Source organism: Oryzias latipes, chromosome 17 (genome assembly GCF_053564925.1).
Source record: "Oryzias latipes strain Hd-rR chromosome 17, Olatipes_Hd-rR_3.1".
In the NCBI taxonomy this organism is placed as follows: domain Eukaryota; kingdom Metazoa; phylum Chordata; class Actinopteri; order Beloniformes; family Adrianichthyidae; genus Oryzias; species Oryzias latipes.
This window is the reverse complement of record NC_136253.1, coordinates 9,214,332-9,230,538: the sequence shown is the minus strand read 5'-3', so window position 1 is coordinate 9,230,538 and position 16,207 is coordinate 9,214,332. Positions and strand designations below refer to the sequence as shown.

Here is a 16,207-nt window from a genome sequence, read left to right as displayed (position 1 = left end):
TTTGTTATTGGCAAGTTAATTACTTATATCCAAGACATGGAGATGTGGGTCTAGTATGAGCAGGATTTGGGAAATGGCAGTTGCCAAGAACTCACATGAAGTTTCAAGGTTTTTCCCTTTATTTGGAGGAAAAAAAGTTTTTGTCCTTTGTTTGTTGTGCAGAATTGCAAACCTAGAAAGAAATCAAGTTGAAAGAATTTATATAAATGTATTTGCCCTTCTTTTGACCCTTCTACATCATGAATATTTGGTGGCTGTTGCTTGGCGACTCTGAGATCTCTCCATAGGATTGACATGGGCTGGGCCTCTCAATGACCTTGATATGATTGTTCTTCAGCCATTCCTTGGTTGCCTTGGCTGTAGGTTCTAGGTCACTATCCTGTTGGAAGACCCATCCATGACTGATTTGAAGGGTCCTGGCTTAAGGAGGGTAGGAAGTTCTCACTCAGGATTTTCCATTAATGGCTCCATCAACGTGGTGACGTAGCTCTGTGCAGAAAAATAGCCACAAAGCATAATGCTTCCACCTCCATGTTTGACAGTGGGGAAGCTGTTCTTGGGGTCATAGGTAGCAATTCTCTTCCTCCAAACCCAATGGTTGAGTTGATGCCAAAGAGCTCAGTTTTGAGCCAAACATTCCATTATGCAGAATAAACTCATAAAGCAAACCCTATTTTTCAGTGTGTGATTTTCATTTTTTCATAAATCTTAGGACAATTTAGATGATAAAAGTAATAAATATATGAAAACAGTATAATACAGTAAATATGTAAATATTTGATGTGATGAACAATGCTTATCTGATTTAGACCCAACATGGAATATTTTATGACAGACACACATCAAGTTGTGTTATTTAATGCTCGTAATTTAGACACAAATGATAGAAATGTTAGGTTTATATGTCAAAGAGGCCATGTGAAAATTTTAGTGCAAATACGCATGCGTGCGCGCCGTGCACATTAAGCCACCCCACCCCCACGTATCCGCGCGCCGGTCGGTTGGTGTTGGGCGTCAATAAAGGTAATCTGGTTGTCGCGCGTTCTGCATCTCTGCACGAGCTAAAGAAGTCTCAAAGGTAAGAAATGTAAACACAAGAGGCAGTAATGAAAATACTTTATGGTCATCTGAATGTATTTTCATCTGACAGATGAATGCCGCTGTTGTTATCACTGAGTGTGACAGAAGAGCGGTGCTGAAAAATACGGTGTGGGTACCGGATGTTCTCGGGTTGCCGGATGTTCTCGGGGTCCTTCGGGGTCCTTCGACCAATGATGACGTCACACTATTTGATTGGCTGTAAGTTGCCACGACCAATGAGTTAACGTCGCTAAGTTTTTTTAAAAACTTTATTGACAATTGCGGTATCATACATTAACAATGACATAAACGTTAACAACGAACAATAACGATGTAATCAATATTGCCTCGAAGATCAGTCACCATTGCCAAATATAACATATTGACATAGAAAATAAAGAATAAAGGGGAAAAAAAGAAACAATGAACATAACACACAAATAAATAAAAACATAAGTAAAATAAAATAAAGGAACATAGAAAAAAATCTAAGTAGTCTAATACTAGTTAAGTTAGGGGTACTCGTGAAGTTTTTATTTCTGAACAAAACTAAGCAATTTCAAGCCATTCTTCTTTTTCATATAATGAAGTGATTGAAAGCAAAAACAGAGCTCTTTATTAAATGTTATAAAAGTGGTTTGGTCTTCAAAACTTGACCTCACCAAGATGGCGGTGCTCTCCTCCCATGAGGAACCACGTGATGTCTCCTCTAGTGATATAACTCATTGGAAGGACCCTGAAAGACCCCGAGAACATCCGGCAACCCGAGAACATCCGGTACCTACAACGGCCTCCATCGAGAGACTGAACGTAACACGACTGCAGGTTACTATGATCGTCATAGAAAAATGTATTAATTATTTGTTTCGACTGTATAGTTATTGTGGTGGAGCAGAGGAAGGGAGGTTTGTGAGAATCGGGGTTACATTAGCTAATAATTATGGCAGCGCTCGCGCCACCGCCGGTTTCCCGGCAAAAAAAAGGAACAGTAATTTACTGATATATTAAAGTGTTATGATTGACCTATTTAGGGTTTTTCTCCAAATTTACACAAAAAACGTTGCAACAACGATCATCTCGACTTGGTTTTGTAAATATTTTAAAACAGTCTCTGTCTCAGAGACCTGGACTGACTGACTCCTCCCCCTCACGTTCCAAACAGGAAGTACCCGCTGGCTCCAAGGAGCCAAAATCCTGTAGACTTCTAAAGAGAAACAAACAGCTGTTACTCAGTCATTCTATGGGTCAGATTAACTATTCTTGTTGTGATACCCTTTTCAACATGTTTTTGCTAATTCCAGTTATTTGTTTTACAAAACTGTTTCTTTATCACAAGTTATTCAAATTATAGACTGACCAACAGATGCCTCAGTAATAGCATATGCCACCTTGAATGTTTGTTTGACAAATTCCACCAAGCTCACTTTCAGTGGAAGCAGTGTGGACTTTCAACAAGCTTACTCCTGATTGGCGACAGTAGTTGCCATAGAATTGATACTCAGATCAATCACTGTCAACTGGCTCCAACGTGGTGACGTCTTTATCACAGAGAAACGACGACAGAATTGAATTTGTTATGATGGATCTGGAAGGAAATGGGTGACGTCACACTCGCTCAAACCTTTTCTCTGATCCAGTCAAACTGCTTTTTTACCAGTTTTATTCCAGAAATCATTTTGGATAAGAGGAAAGACATCTTCAGCTCAAAACCAAATCTTCATGACCTTTTTTATAACTTTTCTTTTTAAAATTCAGAAATAATAACCTGCACATTCTTACAAAACTGTTAGACTTCAATTGCTACCTTAATTTAATTGTAAAACTAACAACCATTGTCATTAATATGGCAATATTTTCCCCAAATCTTATCAGAATGGGGAACTGGAGACATAAAAATTCTGCTTTTCCTATTTTCAGCTGACTCTGCCACGAGGCTCGACAACGTCTTCCATCAACTGTGAACGCTGTGGCCGCCAAAACATCCAAATGTAAGGCGGGCTACAAAGATTTCAGGCCAAAAGAGAACGCCTCACATGTGATGAAGTGTCTGTATTGGTATGTATTTACCATCTGTGACTCAGAGTCATTAACCAATTGTCGATCTGTTCACAGTGTTATATGATAATTTAAATTTTGACGATGACGATACAAAAATTGCTGCCCAACCTGCCAAAAAGTCCCGTCTCTCACCACACACATGTTGTGCCCCTAAGTTGCCCTAAATTCCCTGATCAAGCAGAAACGTGCTTTGACTGGATGAAGGCCTTGTATCAGGTATACTGGTAATAATAATTTTACATTCACCTCAGTCTGTTGTTGTTCCTCATTATTCATGGAAGCTTGATGACACGACATCTTCAATCTGCTTGAACTCTAGTTTGATTAGAAACTGTCATTTGTGAACCGTCAGCAGATCTGGTCATGTCTCACCAAAACAACCACACTAATCATTTTATCATTTTCATCCATTAAGGTTGGAAAAACCAGCAGCCCTCCAGTGCTTCAGCCGTCCAACCATCAACCGTTTCAGACATCCATCCTCCCACCACTTCAGCCCCACAGCCGTCCACCAGTGTCCCAACTCCTGACATTTTACTATCCTGGTACAATCTTATTTTTCTGCACAGTTAGCAAAAATGATATGTTTTTTAAGATATTCCTGTGTTTTTTTATCCTCAACAAATGTTTCTCCAAAGAAATGTGAAAATACAGAATTATTCATCTGGTGGTTATTTTTACATTTTCCTCAAATCTTTAACAAGAAAGAAATAATTCAGTTCAAGTTTACTTTAGCTTTTCTTTTTAATGGGCATTACAGTTGATATAAAACATATAACATGCAATTAAAATGCTTTGTAGTTAAAAACATTTTACACACTATTAAAAGATTCTATAAAATATTATTTAAAAAGAATCCTTTCCAAGAAAATGTTGACTACCGTATATCTTCCCATAGTAGCCCTGGCGTTTATTCCATCACAGACAGCACAGTGATGGTTAATGGGTTTATTTTGCGGCGAAATTTCATCAAGAAATGCAGACAAACACCAGCAGATGAACATTTCAGGATTTATTCAAATGATGAGAACATTGGATTGTGTTCTGATCAGCACTGGCTGTTGATGTTTCTTTTCTCCTTGAAGCATCAGCCTCCGTATCAAAAATCATGTTGGTTGTCATGAGGATCTCTTTCCTGGAGACACGCCCACCTTTCCGTCTTTGTGCAATAATTCATGTTCAAACCAGTTCTTCTAAGTTGTCGCTTTTCTTTGCATTTCCACCAGTAAAAAGTAATACGACAAAATGCTTGCAGAATTTGTAAAGATTTGGATTTTGTATTATTAATTTGCCTTTTTTAGTCTTTTATTATAAAATAACTATGCATTATTACTTTATTTTAACTAACACATTTATCTTAGTTTACAGTAGTTCTCCTAAACGTCTCTTAAACAAGTTTACACTTTTCATCTTTCAGAATGCAGCCGTGTGATTGGAGGATAAGATTAATATGCAATGAGGACATTTAAAGAAAAAAGGAGCAGTTTTTATTTTACATTATTACTATTTTAAAGTAGAACTCTAATGTATATAAATGCTTTTTTATTAATTTGTTTGGCATATTTACTGTGTTAGAGTTCTGATGATTGTTTTGAGTGGTAAACGTTTTTATTTTATTTATGAAACCCAGATGGAGTTAATGGAGTGCTCGTCATGTTTTATGTTGTATATATTATTAATGAATTTATTTATTTATTTTGAAGTGCCTATTTGCAAGTAAAGAAGGCGGGGTTATGGTTAAAATACGTGCGGACAATCCAGCAACGTGCCTCTTCAACATGAATTTCCATCAGTTTTTTTGCTTGGTCGCAAATAAATAAGTCCAAATAATAATCAGCCTAATTTGTTTTTTTGTTTATTTAAAATTATATAAATCTTTTCTAATTTTGTCAATAAAAGGACAAAAGGGGTAGATGATGGATGCATGTCCAAGTTTTATTATTCATGTTCTACAAGTTGTTAGATATTGATTATTTGATGCTTTTGTGCTATGCGTTAAAAATCAATGTAATATTGTAATAATTCATGAATATTTGAATAATACTAATATTTCCTACAAAGGATAATTGACACTAATCAAATTAAAACAGTCGTCCTGTAAGCACTGAGTGAACAAACTGTAGCCCATTGTCTATCACTGTTTGATTGAACCTTCTCTACTTTTCTTGTAGGGGGGGGGGTCATGGCCTCTACGCTGGATTCCAAAAAAGAGACAAAAAACCCCCCCGACCTCAACCCCCACTCTTAGTCAGACATGTTTATTTTTTTTATTTACAATAATAAATAATATACTATGTACATTTTTTTTGTTTTACTTTTTTATACTTAGTTTCCTTATTTCCTATAATATTTATTAGTAGTTGTTGTTTGTTGATGTTAGTTATTTTTAGCCCCTTTTATGTTAAAATAGACGTAAATGATCCAGATGCAGATATTCTAATATATAGACAGATTTATGAATGAATTATTCTCAACAGAAGTTCAACGCTATTGTGGTAGCAGTTTGACTGTTTTACTGTAATCTGTCGTGCCTCACCCACTGTCCATCCCATAAAAAAGAACAATTCTACATCATTAACCTTTTTTTATTTTTATTCATATGGCACATTCATAAATACAAAGTTATAAATCATACCCCCCATTTTTCTAACTTTATCAATGAGTTCAAACAAAACATGAACACAATAAGAAACTCTGACAATGAGAAAGCATTTAAAACATTCAATCTGTGCGTCAGTTTCAATGTTTTTGTGAAAAATTTCATAATAATCCCCTGGTTTGTTTCTTTCTTGTTGCTTTTTGGAATTGTTGTTTTGAATTGTTACAGTCAATAAAGTTTGAATAAAAAACAACTGCAATCTGTCATGCGACAAGGTACCTTCGCTCTGAAAAACATTTGATGTTTTGTTTCTTTAAGTACCTGCAAAACAAAAAGTTTGCATTAGTAATGGAAACATTAATTTCTGTAAAAAATAAAAATAAACACCTGTTTGTCGCTGGGCTTATTTTTAAAACTTAATCTTCCCGATAAACGTGGGAGCAATCACAAAACCAGTTTGAGCCAAACGTCTTTTTTTTATTATTTACAGTGTATTTCTTAACTCAACTAGTTGATGTTGAAAAAATACGCTTGCATGGACGTTACGACAGAGTACATCGGTCCCTAGAAATGTTATTAAACGTAAATATTAAGATCTTATTAAGACGATCTTATTTTACGAGATTTTTTTTCCACGGGAAAAAAAAGAAACTCGTGTCACATGACCCCACGTCAGCCCACAGATATGATGGGAAAGATCAGACATTGTACACAGCATTTAGACTTGTAGTGTGAATACTTTAACATGTAAAAGATTATTGAATAAAATAAATCGCTAAGTAAATTTAGAGAACTCTCCAGTCCGTTCCTGAACAACATTCTTCCGGTTTGTTTAAATGTCCTTCAAAGTCGCAACTACACAGCATGAAACCTATACACGGGTCCGTAGAAATGTAAATAAAAATAATTAATAAATAGCAACGTACCTTTTTACGAGATCTTCTATATGAAAAAAGAGAAACTCACGTCACGTCACGTGACCCACGTCAGCCCGCATATATTTATGGAAAAGATCAAACGCCTTCAGATCCTTTGAGGAAAAGTTGAACGTAACAAACAAACTACGAACTGCATGTCTGCAATTAATGGATATTATGAAAATAAAGGGGATATATAATGCTAGAAATGTTTTCAAAAATAAATTAGTCCACAATCACTCCTATTTTATTGCATTTTCTGCGGAAAAAAAGAGAAACATATTAGTCACGTGACCCACGCGCACGTCTGCAGATATGAATGAAAGTTAACGTGTTTCTCCAACGTAACAGAGCCTTTGGGAGAAAAAGTTGAACGAAACAAGCAAACTACAAAATGTATGTACAAAATGAAAGCATATTTTAAAAGAAAATGGTATATTTCTCACTAGAAATGTTGTCAAAATAAAAATTAGTCCTCAAAATATCTTGTTTTATGGGATATTCCACCGAAAAATGAACGTGCATCCGCCATGTTTTTTGCTCACGGCAGGCCAAACCTCCAAAGTCACGTGATCCTGAGAAGGCTCGTAGAAAATGAATAGAAAAATGAAACGTATCCCCCTCACAGTTTAGGGGGCGTTTTTGTAAAACTCTCACGCATTTCCATGTGGACAAATGTAGCTACTACACATTTTAGGATGAGACTGGGTTGTTGTGAAAGGCTTTGAATGTGTAGAGCAAGATTTTGTATTGAATGCGGAATGGGATGGGGAGCCAGTGAAGCTGTTGAAGGATAGGTGTGATATGGTTGATGGAGGGAGTGCGTGTGATGATACGAGCAGCTGAATTCTGAACCATTTGTTTATGGAGGGTTTTTTGTGGGAGACCAAATAGAAGAGAGTTACAATAGTCCAGGCGGGAAGTAACAAGACTATGTACGAGTGGACTGGGGACTGAGGGAGGGCCGGAGACGTTGGATGTTGCGTAGATGGAAGTAAGCTGATCTGGTGACGCTGTTTATGTGAGAAGTGAAAGAGAGACTACTGTCGAGGATGACACCCAAACTCTTTACCTGAGGGGAGGGAGAGAGGGTGGAGCCGTCAATGGAAAGAGAGAAATGGTTGGTCTTGCTCAGGGTGGATTTGGTGCCTATCAGAAGAAGTTCAGTTTATAAATAGAGTCCTTGATGGCCAGCAGGTGTGGAGGTGCTGATTGTGGGTATGAGCAGAAGGTGTTGTGCCCCTAGAAAAGGCATGCCCAACAGAACCACAACATTTTGTGAAACACATAATGTACATTTGTGAGAAACAGCATGCATGTCTGAAACACTTATTGTGCATTTGTGAAATATTTAGCATGCATGTGTGTTATGCCCCATTTGTGGTCTAGGGGTAGAGGGGCATAACATAAAAGTAATGGTTTTGTTCACCAAATTTGAATGAACAAAAACACCAAGATATTTTTTTTTTGGGGGGGGGGGGGGGGGGGTATCCTTTTCATCTATAACTTATTTATTTATTTCCTTAATGGACAATCGTGTTTTTTTCTCAGATTGATAATTGTGTCTTTACATATTTATTTAGTTTTGCCTTTTTATCTTTTCCTTTTTTTTATCCGGTTGCCAGAGGACGAAAGAGCAAAGTATTTTATTATATTTATTTTTCATCCCTGCATCTTTAATGAAACGAAAGAAGTTATTTCGTTTTCCACTTTTCAGCAAAGAAAAAAAAAATCCAGAAGGTCAGAGACCAAGTTTCAAAAAAAAAATAAATCAAGTCTAAACATGAGCTGTTCAAGATCAAAGCAGCTTTTCTTTGTGCATAAAAAGATGCAGTTTGTGAGGTTTTCTCACAACGGCAATATTTCATGCATAAGTGCATTCACCCCCTGCTCTTGTTTGAAAACAGTCAGATGTGCTGGAATATCGTTGCATTTGTGCGTGCACTTAGAGGTGACTGCGGAGCCACATTTCAAAATCCAATTACTGCAGAGCTCCCACATCTAAGGCCTACATGCCAAATGACTAGGAGTGTCTGAACGTCATTCAGCCAAGTCCAACAGCTGACAAGAAGATTATGACCATGAGCGCTGCGTTTGTGCTTCACTCCGATTATATCATAAATAGCCAGGGTTGTTGGGAAAATTCAGGAAACCAGCAGAAGAGCTGAGCTACTGACTACCTGAACCCATCTGGGGAGTAATTTGTCCAAGAATGGTTTCAATAAAAAGGTTTTTAAAAATAAACTAAAATAAAAATTCACTCAAAACATTTAGGCTACATCTTTAAAGATGAAAATTGGGGTCTTTGGTGTTTTTAACATGCTCGTGTGGAATTTGTTCTCATGATGGAGGATGTTTATGAAAAAAGTTAGTCTTAAAAATTGTGTTCTTGAGTATTTCTTTATGCAAATTGTTGTGACTCAGAAGCAGACAAAAAAATGTCATTTGTAAAAGCTTGCAGCTGAGACGTAGGTGATATAATCCGCAGGCCGCAAGCTCTGTGCTCCGCCCCATTCTGATGCATCCACTTGCAGACAAATGGATCCATGTAGATCTTTGTTGTTTTCGTCTGAGATGGCATTTGGCTCAAAACTGTACGGCTGGATAGCTCTGATATTGCTCGCCATTTTTGTTGCATTGGTAATGTTAGGTTGGGGTTTTAAAGTAGTAGTAAGCCAGTAGCTGGAGTTACATCTGCAAAATATTTTTTATCGGATCAAAGATCGGATTAGAAATTAACTGTGTACACGATCCCAGAAAAACTCTATCCGATTATAACATACGTTTACACACCCTAGGCTTTCGGTTGGAATAAATCATTTTGACATGCGCACAGCTCTTTAAAATACCGGAAACAGCCATAGAAGTAGAAACAGCGAGTTCCGTTGCAAACAAACAAAGCTGTGGCATTGAGAAAGATAATTTTCTAAACATGCTTTTATTATTGTTATGATTATTATTAAGGGCTTGTTCGCTCCTAATTTTTCAAATCCAGGCGGCCAGTGCTTTATTCTTGGCCGAACGGACCCAGAAGAAGGGTTAGGATTAGGTTAATACGTGCCAACAACATTTAGATGTGGATGAACTTAAAAAATCTGTGTGGGCAATGCCGCAATCAATTTGCATCTAGGCTGCACGTAAATATGTGGGAATAACTTCAGCCTTTATTTTTTTCTGGACATGATTGGAAACACAAATTCACGTGATTATTTGCACGGTTCCTCAGGACAGTGCGGGACCAACATTTCCACATTCATTTCCACCAGCTCATGCCCCGTCCCAAAGTCGCTCCTCTGCTCGAAAACACAGTTCTCACGGGAGACACGGTCCTCCTGAGTCCTGCAGCTCACTCACACAGAGCAGCCAGACGGACTGCGGTCCAAAGCCTCTTCTGGAGCGCACACCGGTCCTGTTTCTGGTCCAAAGTCTTCTCTCAATCGCCACACCATCTACGCATAACGTCAAATCAGCGCAGTAGTGACCCACAATTGGAATAAACCGTTTGTATGCACCAAGATCGGATCAGCAATCGGCATTAGCCCCACCTATCTCGATCGGAGAGAAATTTAGATCCAAATGAGTCCGATCGGGGCAGAGAATTCCGAACGGCCTGTTTACACAACACGTTTTTATTTTGGTCAGGCGTTTGTTCTGATAACTTTTGTCTATGTAACCGCAGCTAGTGTGGAGCACATAAACAGATAGGTGACGGGAGGTGTGAGCCGGGACTTAAATGTACAGACAACCAAAACAATTCAAATTTACTTTAGTATTATTTTTGACACAAAAAAAATCAGACTAAATGTTCCACAATTTGATTTTAAAACAAACTGAAATATAAAACAGATGAGCTGGTCATTGATAGGGTTCAGCAGAGGGACAGCAAACCATCTTTTCCTCGAGAAGGTGCAAAAATCCCATCACATCATTGGAGCAGTGTCAATACTGAAACCAAAGTGATAATTTTCTTTTTAATTTTCCTTTATTTTTGTAATCCAACAGTGTTTTAATAATGAACTTGGCTGCTCTAATAAATATACACTCACACGCAATTCCTAATCAAGAATTCTTCCTTTGCTATTTTTAAGCGTTTTGATGCCATGTCTTGGTTTTTGTTGTCCTGTATTTCATATTTTGCACAGCTGTTAGAGGACTTTTAGTAGTTTAAATTTGTACATTTGTAATTGTGTCTTTTGCATAAAAAGCTGGGTGCAGGATATCCGGACTTCCTGTTTCACCCCTCTCAACGTGGCTTTGTTTTTTACCAACACAAGTTCAATCAGGAGAGATATTTAGAATGCAAATTAAGATTTATTTGTGATACAGACAGATGTGAATAAAACAAGTCCATAGACCTTTGAGGCTCTGGACTGATGACATCTTGGGGGTAATGGGATAAGCTCGGACCATAGATGTATAAACCCCAGCGCCTGATGCTGGTTCATGGCTAGAGCATGACAAGGCAGTGATCCATGTGGAGAACAGCCAGGGAAAACACCTGGAAGGTAGCGAGAGAAACATCTATGAATTTAAAGGCAAAAATATGATTTTATTGGCTGAGAAGAAGGGCGCCTATAAGTTCAGAGTGAAGACCTAATTTATGATGGCGTGTGAAGTGACGTAACAACCAAGCACACCTGGAATTGAGGTAAATCTGCCTTAAGGAAATCTCACCAAAGCTGCACTGCTATTGTTATCTTAACCTGTTTCTGCCCTACTTAAATAGACCTGTCTTCCTGCAACTCTTGTTTGCTCTTCATCAACTCTCCAGCTCTGATTATCTCTGGTTTGATTCCCTGGATCCTCCTTGTCTGCCTCTGACCCTTTTGACTCCCTTTCTGTCCCCCAGGCCTGCCTCTGCTTTCACCTTTTGGATTCTCCCTACTGGATCTCTAGATTCGGACTTGGCTCGGACTACAGAATGCTATTTCTTCTTCACTTACCCCTGCACTGGACACTCCTGTAAATTGCCCCCTATTCTCCTCCACTGTAAGCTCATACTCTAGAGTGCCCATCCCCCCTTGAACCTGCTACTAACCTGCTTTTCCTGTCTTTCTAGAACACCCTGTTAAGTGTTTGACCCACTAGAATCACAGACACACCCACTGAATTTAACTTTATTCAGGTGGTTGGATTTATGATTAGGTTCAACTATTTATTTAATCCACCCGCCCTTACATAAGACATACAAGGACATATAATGTCTAATTTGTGAAGAGTAATCAGGAAAACTGTTCCTACTGAGAGAAACTTGTATTTTCTTTTGTTCTCTGCCTGAACAGCCCTCAAAAGACATTTTTAACGAGGAAGAACCAGCCTGAATTCTGATGGGATTTTAAAGTTTTCTCTTCTGAATCATTAGGGCCTCTTAAACCTCAGTTCTTTGGCCCAGAGTTTTCTATGCTGCAGAGGTTGAGAAGTTCTTCATCCCTGGAGGCGACCGCATTTTTGCCTAACAGTTCTAACTCGGGCTGCAAACGCATGAAAACTGTAGTGAAATGCGGAGAGCCTCAAGTCAAATATGGGAAAAACAAACTGCTGATATTCCAAACAGACCTGCCAATTAGTCATAATTAAAAAGTGAAAACGACAGCACCCGAAGAATCTTTGGAAAGTCATAACTGAAAGTTTTCACACACAAAAAAAGTTTGAATGTCTTTAGATGAAGACTTCTGCAGCACAAGTACGCACACGGCATCTGTGTTGTGCAAGACAACATTGAGAACTGAGAAATTAAATAATAAAAGTCTTCATCTAGGGATTAAACCAAATCTTTGCTCACATGTGTCTATGAGCTTGCTCTGTACTTTTTATATGTTTCCCATGTGGGATCACTTTGTTGTTTTTTTTTTGGTTTTATTTCGATCTACCACAGCGCGCTTCTTTTGCCAATTAGCTGACAGTCGTTTTATTATTCCCTTTCTCGGCCTCGATCCTAAAGCACAAAGGGTAATGGAGATGAAAAGCGAAGCGTGTCGTTACAGCCTCTGCACCTTGTACTCCTCACTGGAAAACCTCATGAGGTTCACTCCGAATAACACTGAGATCAAAAGACAGAAACATGACTTGCTGTTGACAGTCAGATGGGGGCCAAATGTTGAGGTGGGAGTGGTCAAATATCAGGTGTGACGTTGTGGGGTTTTATGCACAATTTGATTTTTACCTAATGCCAACAGGCAAAAACCTAAAGGGATTTAAGTCCTGACACTTGTTTTAGTTCTTTTTTTAAAACACTATAACGTAACTAAAACTAGTGTTGCCATGCATTATTTTTTTGGTGTGATTAATTTATTGTGACCTGTAATGATTATTTTATTTATTCCATTCTTAATCTAACCAAACAATTGCTGTGAAAGACCTCATTATGATTTTCTTTAAATTTGTGACATTGTGGTGCAGTAAAAGTACAAAATTCAACTAAAAAGTGGATTTCTGAACTCGGTTTTGCTATAACAGACTTCCAACCTTTAGGTTTACATCACCAAGAGGGATTTTTTTCAATGTCAAACAATTCAGAATAAATCAAAACACCAGCTGCAGAGAGCTGTAATTTAACACGTCAAAAAACAGTTGGAACACTTTTCTGAGCAATCCAAAAATGATTGATTATGAACTTCCTACTAATGTACATAATACATATGTGGACATACCTTGTTCTACAGTTTATCACAACAGCAAGCCAGAAGAAAAGACGAGTGATTTTATAGTTTCATTTAACCTGCTTGGTGAATTTGATAATTTTTGGATGCAACAGAAGAGAAGAGAATATCAGATGGGGGAGATGAGACGAATTAAACAATTTAGACTTTAGACTTAGTTTCGTTTGCGTGTTTGGCATAAAAAAAAGCGATAAGAGGTGAACTTTCCCTCTGAAATGATGCTTTGTTGAACTTATAATGAAGATCACCATGTATACAACTTTCCTCCGCTGCTGCAGAGCCAAGGCGGTGCAGGTGCTGTAGCCATTACCATGACAACGTGTCACACCACAGAACGAATTGTCCGCTTTCCGTAAAATAATAATTTAAACTTAAAAATATAATAAGATTAAAGTTCTAGTCATTGATTTCTATTTATTTATTTTGTAAGCGATCATCAGTGAGCTGATACCAGATGACGTGTCTATTATCGGAAATGAATGGACTTTGCAGATGATCATTATTTAATTTATAAAAATGGACCCCTCATCGGTTATTCCTTACATAATAGATTACAATTATAGATTAAAAATGAGACTTAAAAAAATGATGTGCTAATTTGTCTGTAATTATTTAATTGCAATTAATCCAATAACCAAAACAATAAAAAAATAATGTTTACATATACAAGTATGCACAATAGAAAAACTAGGTCATAGTTTCTAATGAATTCCACAGAAATATCCAGTTTGTTGAGCTAATTGCTTTGATGCCAACAGTAAAATGTTGTGTTTGTTCAGCAAACTTACATGTAAAAAGATCCTTTTTGTTGGTCTGACCCTCAGAGAATGACACAATGGCTGTGCTTTAGTTGTATTAGGGATATTTGTGTATTTAAACTGTTTACAAAGGTACATCTGCAAAATAATCCCCCCCAAATAGAAAGAACAAACAAAGAAGACATAAAAAAATTTGAAGATATAAAAAAAAGCATTGGTTTGGTGGTTTTAATTCCTCTTTACAAGAACTTTGTTTTGTATTTTTTTGGTTGAAAATAGAAGCAAAAACCCAGTGGAATAGACTGCATACATGAAGAAAAACAACACTGTCTGAGTCACAGCCAGTTTTTGGCGCTGAGCAAAAATATTGCTTTGCGCTTGTCAGTTACAGCCTCCCACGGCAAAATCCAATTGTAGGTTTGAATTCCTTGGTTTGGGAACGAATTAGTCTATAAACTGTGGCAACCGAAGCCAGATGTTTACCAGCATAAGCTTTTGTGTTGGGCTTTTTTAGCTGTGGTGCCCATATTATGACACTGAAATACTGACATCCGGTTGCTTTAAGAACCATTCATTTATCAAGGATACAGTTTGTATCAAATAAAGCGGAAAAGAATAATAAAAACTCCGATTTTATTTAGACAGATGGTTTCCATCAGTGGTGCATTACAAAACAGGAAGATCTTATGAGTAAAAAAAATTTCCATTAGCTTCTGCACTGAAAAAAACACCTATAAATAACCAAATGTCAATCAAACTAATGGAGTAAAAATGACCTGCCTGTGACCCTGAAACCCTAAAATATCTCTGTGAGAGTGGAAACCTTTCTAGCTGAAAAATGACCTGCATGCATTGGCTTTACTTATGCAGACAGCTGTCGTTACACACAGTTCTTTCTAACTTCACGTTTCAGCTCTGAATTCACCTGAAGTCCTTCCCGGAGCTCCACCCCTGCTTGCCTGTCGGCGTTGACATCTGCTTCCATGTGGGGGGGACGCACAAATGACCTAAACGGGCTGTGGGGTAAACACAAGTTAAGCCGGGCCGCTGTTTATATGGCGCACAGTGGTTTGTTGCAACACGGGTCCCCTGGGAGTCCTGAGAACCGCTGCTGCACACAAGAACAGAGATCTTAGGAAAACAGGCTATTATAACATCCTTTGCACATTTTGCCATTTGAAGTGAGATGATGCTTCTCTCTAGATGATTTATTTAGACATTTTAGCCCAAATGGCACAACATTTCGAGCAGACAATGACTAACATCAAGGGATAATAGTTAAAAATGTCTATGAACACAGTGGGAACCACACGTTCTACAGTATTTGAAAATAAAGGCTATTATGGTCACATGAGGAAAAGAAGCTGTTTCCCCATCTGTCCGTGTAACACTTTCAACACGTTCTACATTAAGGTTACTTCAGTCGTTCTGGCTCTAAAGATTTTAGGTGTTTGTTGCTTTATTTATGACCACTTTAGGGGCCTGGATTTTTTTCTTTCTTTCCTTTTATTTTGTTAAAGCTCACATATTTGCACAACTTAGGGGCGTGTCTTTTTGATCGAGAGGTGGGTGGAATAATGAGTGTCGCGCCCAATTGCCATCTGCAGAAGGTCATTGAGAAAGCTCTGGGTGCCGTGCCCTTCACACTTCTGGCGTCAGAATCCAGTGCTTGATGTCCAAGCTCATCCGTCTTTAGGGTTTTTAATAGGAATGTAATAATAATGATAGGGAACGTGTGCTGGCTTCAGACAGTCGTGAGACAGGTTAGTTTTACTCTCTGTATCAAAAAATCTGTACATATCTGGGAGTCACAGCAGTATTAGTTGAAAACCACAGACATAAACTGTAAGGACTAGTTAGCTTTCTGTTGTTACTTCCTGTTTTATTTGTAGTCCTGTCTTTCCCCTGTCTTCCTTTCCAGTTCCTGTTGTGTGATCTGCTTTCTCCCCAATGTTATCCACCTGTGTCTCATTGTCTTCCCCATGTAAGCAGTGCTTCTTCTCAAGCCAGAGTCAGATTGTCTTTCTTTCATTGTGAGCAATCTAGCCCATAATTCTCCAGAGTTCCTAGTGCTTTAGTTCCTGTTCTTATTCCTCTTTTTGGATGGCCTCCTGGACCTGAACCTTTGCCCTGATT

General features: G+C 38.0%; 1 long non-coding RNA gene across 4 annotated transcripts; it reads left to right on the top strand.

Moving 5' to 3' along the window:
- The first annotated feature begins 988 nt into the window (after positions 1–988).
- Positions 989–5,990, top strand: LOC111949101 (uncharacterized). 4 transcript variants are annotated; one of them, XR_013650771.1, is made up of 3 exons: positions 989–1,078; positions 2,998–3,135; positions 3,554–4,971. It is a non-coding gene; the product is annotated as an uncharacterized LOC111949101 (long non-coding RNA). The 4 variants fall into 4 exon arrangements; XR_013650770.1 differs by having other exon boundaries at positions 996–1,078; positions 1,151–3,135; XR_002875143.2 differs by lacking the exon at positions 989–1,078 and adding an exon at positions 5,310–5,990 and having other exon boundaries at positions 2,347–3,135; positions 3,554–3,683.
- The last annotated feature ends 10,217 nt before the right edge of the window (positions 5,991–16,207 follow it).